The sequence below is a fragment of the Taudactylus pleione genome, unplaced genomic scaffold (genome assembly GCF_031769625.1).
Source record: "Taudactylus pleione unplaced genomic scaffold, aTauple2 ptg000286l, whole genome shotgun sequence".
Classification (NCBI taxonomy): domain Eukaryota; kingdom Metazoa; phylum Chordata; class Amphibia; order Anura; family Myobatrachidae; genus Taudactylus; species Taudactylus pleione.
This window is the reverse complement of record NW_028284688.1, coordinates 3467657-3474367: the sequence shown is the minus strand read 5'-3', so window position 1 is coordinate 3474367 and position 6711 is coordinate 3467657. Positions and strand designations below refer to the sequence as shown.

Sequence of the window (6711 nt, the reverse complement as noted above, 5' to 3'; positions counted from 1 at the left end):
TTGTGTGGAGATATATATATCTATATATATATATATATAAATATATATAGATAGATAGATAGATAGATACTGTAGATATAGGTATTGATCTGCCTTCGAACTCTTTATGGATAAAAAGTAAATAAGGGACTGTAAAAAGTATCTACTTTTATGTCTGTGTGTCTTCAAAATCAGAAGTTGCATTACAGTCTGACCTGCGAGAAAAAAAACTGCATTGTTGTATCTTAGTTTGTGTATATAACACATAGTTATTTCAACTAGCATAATTAAAAATGTTGATATAAAAAAATTCATACCAGAACATTCAATTAACTCCACATAATTATGGTATTTTGTGAAAATAACTCCTAAGTTTATGCTAACTGAAACTTTTTCTAATTTGCCATTTAAGAAAAGCTGCTTTTACGTCATTATTCCTAAGTGTATAAATCATAGGATTCAGCATTGGAGTAACAATAAAATAAAAAATTGCAATCAATTTGTATGTTCCTGGTAGAGAGCTCGACCTAGGTTTCATGTAGCCAGCCATTGCCGATCCATAAAATATTATCACAACTATCATGTGAGACCCACAGGTGGAGAAAGCTTTTCGCTGTCCATCTGTAGATGCAATTTTTAAGATACTTAAAATTATTTTAACGTAAGATATTACAATAAATGAGACTGGTGTCATGAGAATAATTACACCAACAACAAAAATAATAAATTCAATAAATAAAATGTTTTCACAACCCAGTGATAATATTTCTGGCACTTCACACAAAAAAATGATTTATTTCATTATTACCGCAAAGATCTAAACTAAGTGTAAGTGAAACAGAGAAATTAGTTAGAAGAAACCCACATAACCATGTACCCTTGGCTAATCCTACACAAACCATTTTACTCATGATTGTAGTATAATATAATGGATAACATATAGCTACATAACGGTCATAAGCCATAATAGTAAGCAGAACACACTCATTTATCCCTAAGGAGAGAGAAATATACATTTGTGTTGCACACTCAGCATAAGAGATAGTTTTCTTTAATGTCATCAAATCTTTCAGCATCCTCGGCACAGTGGAAGATGAATAGCAGAGATCCAGAAACGAGAGGTTGCCAAGGAAGAAATACATTGGTGTATGAATATTGACATCAGACAGGATTAGTATTATGATAGAAATATTTCCAATTAATATTATCATATACACAAACAGGAAGACAAAGAAAAGAATAACTTGTTTCCTGGGTTGGCTGGAAAGTCCAAGAAGAATAAATTTTGTTACCATGGTTTTGTTTTTCCAAGGAATGCCTTAAAATAAAAAAGGGGTAGTGTAGCGCTATGATGGATGATTGCATATATTAATCAAAATTGATGGATTTAATATAAAAACATTAGTTACATACAGCAATAAGCAATTGCATAAAAACAATATGAGCAAACATGCACCTCCCCCTCATGATTTGCCAAATACTGAAGCCTGTTCCTATGTATACTTCCAAATGCACACTGCACATTGGTCACAATGCAGAAAACACCACTCTCATTCAGGAGAAAGGGGCTTTCCAATGAGTATGTATAGTTATGTATAGTATGTATGTATAGTTACCAAGTCCTGTACCAATAGAGGAATGTTCCTATTGACATATAAACCATATGCAGCACTCAGAGTCCTCAGATGATATGGTGCACAAATCCAGGGAAGGAGCAAGGAAAATGTCCCAAAGTGGTGGAATCCTAGTGGTGAATCTGGGAAGTTGGTCCAGAATTGTAATAGGCAACTCACAAAGTCACTTGAGGACAAACGCTGTATTTGTAAGGGTGTGACTATCCATTTATTTTTGTAGCTGCTAGAAAACCTGCACATCCCAGTGCCTGCTAAACAACCTTTTTGGTAATGCCTTAAAATAATGTGAAAAAATTGATCTCAGTAAATATTTAGGCAAAGTTAGGAAAGCAATACAACAATACAATCTGCCCAAAGATAACATACTCAAATGGTACTAATTATCTACCCTATTAGCCCTGGTAATCTAGTGGATCCAGAAGTTTTTTGCATGACTACCACAAAATTAAGTAACAAGGCCATGTAATAAGCCTCTAGCACATGACATATTACCGATATCTCCAGTGCAAGTGACCACATTGCAGTCCCGATTCACTGTATGGGGACATTGAGTTATTTATCAAGCTCCAAAAATCTGATTTTTTCCGATGGTGTTAGCCTGCTCTTACCTATGAAATCAGTCCCCAGAGTATGAAGAGGGTGCCATTTGAATTCCTCTACTTCCTCCTTCACTTAAAGTGTGCATATGTGACCTAAAGTCATGAATGTGTAGTAACACTGCTGGGATGGAACCCGTTTGTTTTAATTTTCACTGCTTTAACACTTCTAGCAGAATTTTTTTTTAGTTTTAGGCTCAACCAGGACAGATGTTTATTGGAGTAGTGGGGTAATAATATATAGCCCCTACACCTATTCCTACAGTATCTCCCTATGAATTGTAATGTTAGGTTTTGGGGTATTTATCACTAAACTGATTAATAGGCTACAAAGTCTGAAACTGTGTAGGACACTTCAAAGTATGCCAAACAATTTGTTCTGCATTACAATATCTGTTGCGAATGTAAAAACTTAGACACTGATTTGTTTTTACTAAACCTGGTCCTGTTTAAATCTTCATGCAAACAAGTGTTCCATCATTAATGCCTGGTCACGTATTCACATTCAAACCAACATAGAATTTTGGATACAATTTCTTAAAATGAAACGCACATTCTTTAAGCCAAGCATATCCTTCTTCATGTGATATCTGCCAAAATGTTTCCACCAATATTTGTCATCATCAGATAAAGAGGGCCCAATCTACAGCAGCACTAGATACATTTTTATATAATTAAGTCCCTCGGAGAGGTGTAAGATATATTATATTTCTTTACATTTTGCATCTCATACAGACACTGCAGTGGGCCTGATTCATTAAGGATTGCAACTGCGAATGCAATAGCAATAACACATGCAGTTCAACTAAGTTAATAAATTGCAAACGCTATGCCATCGCATTACAATATAAGGATGCCCATTCTATCTTACACACATCCATAGTGTTTAGCAAGACTACAAAACCATCAGTACAATCGAGTACCATCGCAGCCTCACACACACATGCACAAGCTCTGACCTTACTCAGAAATTGCTGACTTCATTGCACACAGTGAAAGCTCAGGCTGCATAAGGCATCACAGTGGCAAATTTATGTACACCCCTGCAACAGCATTCAAACGCACTGCGATGTCTGCGTTTCGCCAACCACCCTCCCATCATCACCCCCAACTGGAACTGCCTGTAAATCACTCTTTAAAGGGTTTGCATAGTCACTGCAATCACAGTCCCAATTGCAGTGGCCGGTTCACACACGCGCATTGCAATGCATATGCATGCGCAGAATACAACCATCAGTGATTGCGTGCATACTTCTAGTTGCGATCGATAATGAATCAGGTCATGTGACTTTAACAGCAATTGATTTGGTTTCACAAATGTACAACATCACTGATGAGGTGCAATGACTACCGACCAATTGCTTTGACGTCTGTGGTCATGAAAACTTTTGATCGTCTAGTACTGAACCATCTGAAAGTGATGGCAGGCCCTTGCTAGTATTTCTTGCAGTTTTCCTATTAGGCTTATTGGTCAGTGGAGGATGCAGTCAATATGGGGCTGCATCATGTTCTGTAACATCTTGACCTGCCTGTTGTTTATGTGAGGGTCTTGTTCTTACACTTCCATTTGGTATTTAATATGATTGTCCCAGGGATATTTTACTCCAAATTCTTGCATTTGGTGGTTCCAATATCATCCTGTGCATGGATTGTAGATATCCTGACAGATAGGAAGCAGAATGTGAAAGCAGGGGAGGTCACCACAAGTGTGCGCAGGATCAGCACAGGGGCCCACCAAGTGTGTGTTCTTTCCCTCATGCTCTTCTCTCTGTAAATACCAATGACTGCATTGCTGGTGAGCAATCCATGAATTTCTTGAAATTTGCGGATGACACCACTGTCATTGGTTTGAATAAAGACGGGGAAGGGTCTGCATACAGGAAATAGGTGGAACAGTTGGCCCTGTGGTGTTGCAGAAATAATCTACAGTTAAATCTGCTTAAAACAGTACAGATGGTTGTGGACTTTAGGAGAAATTCTGTTGCTGTGTACCCACTTAAGATAGATAGCAATGCTGTATCTATTGTAGACTACTTTAAGTTTCTGGGGTCTATAATTCATGAGACCTAAACTGGGGGCCCGACATTGACATTATTGTCAAAAAAGCTCAACAAATTAAATTTTCTGCGGCAGCTTAAAAAATGTAATCTCCCCCGAAAGTTGCTGATTCTTTTTTACTCTGCCATAAACAAGTCAGTGTTATGTTCCTGGGTTATAGTTTGGCTCAGCAAACCAAAAAAGATAAGCTTAGGCTTCAAAGGGTTGTGAGAACAGCAGAAAGGATTATCTGAGTAGGTCCTCCCTTTAGTTCAGGAGCTGTACCTGTCCATGGCGAGGAATCGGGCAAGTAATATCGTAAGGGATCAGTCAATTGCAGGTTGTTCCCTGTTTCAACTGCTTCCATCAAGCAGGCACTATAGAGCGCAGCCTGTAAAAACTTTTAGATATTATAATAGTTATTATCTGCAGGCCATTCAATTGTTGAACTATTAATGGAAGGGTCTGTTTAGTTCTGTGGCAATGTTATAAGTATAAGATATTTTTCTTTATGTCTGTTATTTCCTATGCTTTGTTTTTATGTTTTATGGATGGATTGTGAATTGGTATTTGTGTGAGTTTTTGGCATGCAGTGAACCAGTGTTAAATTACAGGTATATGGTTGTAAACTTAGCCAATAAAGATGATTCTGATGAAACTTTGCCTGAGGAAAAGCTTTGGCTTCTTGCACTAGAACCCTTTTTAGACAGTTTCCGGCTCAGTCTCACAAAGATGTACAAATGTTTTCCATAGTCCATTGATCAGTGTACAGTAGCAAAGTAGTTTTGACATTTTTAGATTGTTTAATTATGCAAATGCGATGTTTGGTGTGACCGAGACGCTTGGGACCTGGTGCATCAAGAGAGGCTATTTGGTGCAACTGAAGCAACAGTAAAAAAAGGACACATCTGTACCACTATTTTCCAGGACAAACCCCATACTCCCAGGCAGTGGAGCTCAGGAAGGCCAGATTGCCTACTGGAGCACTGGCAAATGTACATATGAAAGTTCCGTCTCTCATATTGACTATCTACAACACAGAAAGTATAAAAATAACCCTCCAACTGTACCACAACACATTATGGGAGATTTTATGTCAGCATGAGGAGCTGCTGGATATCACTGCAGGCTGGGCATCATTAATGCTTATTGCAGTAGGAAATCTATGTGTAACCTCCATGTGGTGCTAGGATAAGTGATCAGAGATGTTGGTATCCATGCAGCCTTGTGTCCCAGAGACACTACATGCACATAGTGCTGAATTGAATCCTACCTATGAAAAAAATGTGGCCTAACATCAAGCTGAAAATATTTAGGGCCTGATTCAGAGGTGGATGCAGTTGCAACCATGGCCGTGGTTTTTGCTACAGCCATGACTGCATCTTTATGTTAATGTCGTGGCCGATGATCTTCCTACTAAGGCTCCCACTAGTTGCGGTGCTAATCTGTTGCTGTGCATGTTAAGATGCACCATTAATCGAACCATCAAAGATTGCATCATCCCTATGGAGGTACAGATTTTTCATGAATATGGCTGTTTGTGTCAGTGCAATTGCGTCTGTTGCTGACAATGACACGCCCACATCTGGCTAGCCGTCCCCCCTTTTACCACACAGAAACGCTCACCGAAATTGCATATCTATGCATGCAATTTAACCATCGACTCAGACGCAAGCGCAGACTGAAAACATCATCCTCTTGCATCCAACATCGCCAATTTATCCATCTCTGAGTCATGCCCTTAGACTCTCACAGGTCAGTCCTCCTGATTGTTGCGTAATGAAGCACCCACATGGCCAACACTATGTCCATCTTAAAATGAAATGAATGTAAATTATAATATGGCACAGTGATCCCCTGACCTATATCACATATTGTAATTATTGCAATAACTTCATATCTTGACAAAGTTGGCTTTTACTGATTTACAATTACTGATTTTATTCAGAGATGAAATTGGCATTCCTGAATTTTCAGGTTCTTGTTTGTAGAAAACTTTTTCAGCTAATAAAAATTCCTTCTTATAAGATCTCCAATCCCAAAATGGAGGGCAGTGATATCGTTAATTCTCCAATAAATAAATGATCACACTGAGGATGACATTTATTGATGCCTGGAGAGAGATAAAGTGGAAAGAGATAAAGAACCAACCAATCAGCTCCTAACTGAAGGTTTACATACTGTGCTTAAAAATGACAGCTAGCACCTGATTATTTGGTACTTTATCTCCATACACTTTATCTTTCTCAAAGATCTGATGAATCTCCCCCAGAATTATACAGAAAAGCAAATAACTCCACCAAAGTAGCATGTCTCCTTCTATCCACAAAACTGAAGTCTCTCTCTATGGGCTCTATTTATTAACATTATTTTACTAAAATAGAGTGAAAAAGGGTATTTTCACACTCTTTTCACGTTATTTTAGTTTCACCTAAATTTACTAAACGGCAATTGGAATAGAATTT

The 6711-nt window shown here is 37.9% G+C and overlaps 1 pseudogene; it reads right to left on the bottom strand.

Annotated features, from left to right (window-relative positions):
- Positions 1-358: 358 nt before the first annotated feature.
- Positions 359-4613, bottom strand: LOC148512018 (olfactory receptor 2D2-like; annotated as a pseudogene).
- Between the last annotated feature and the right edge of the window lie 2098 nt (positions 4614-6711).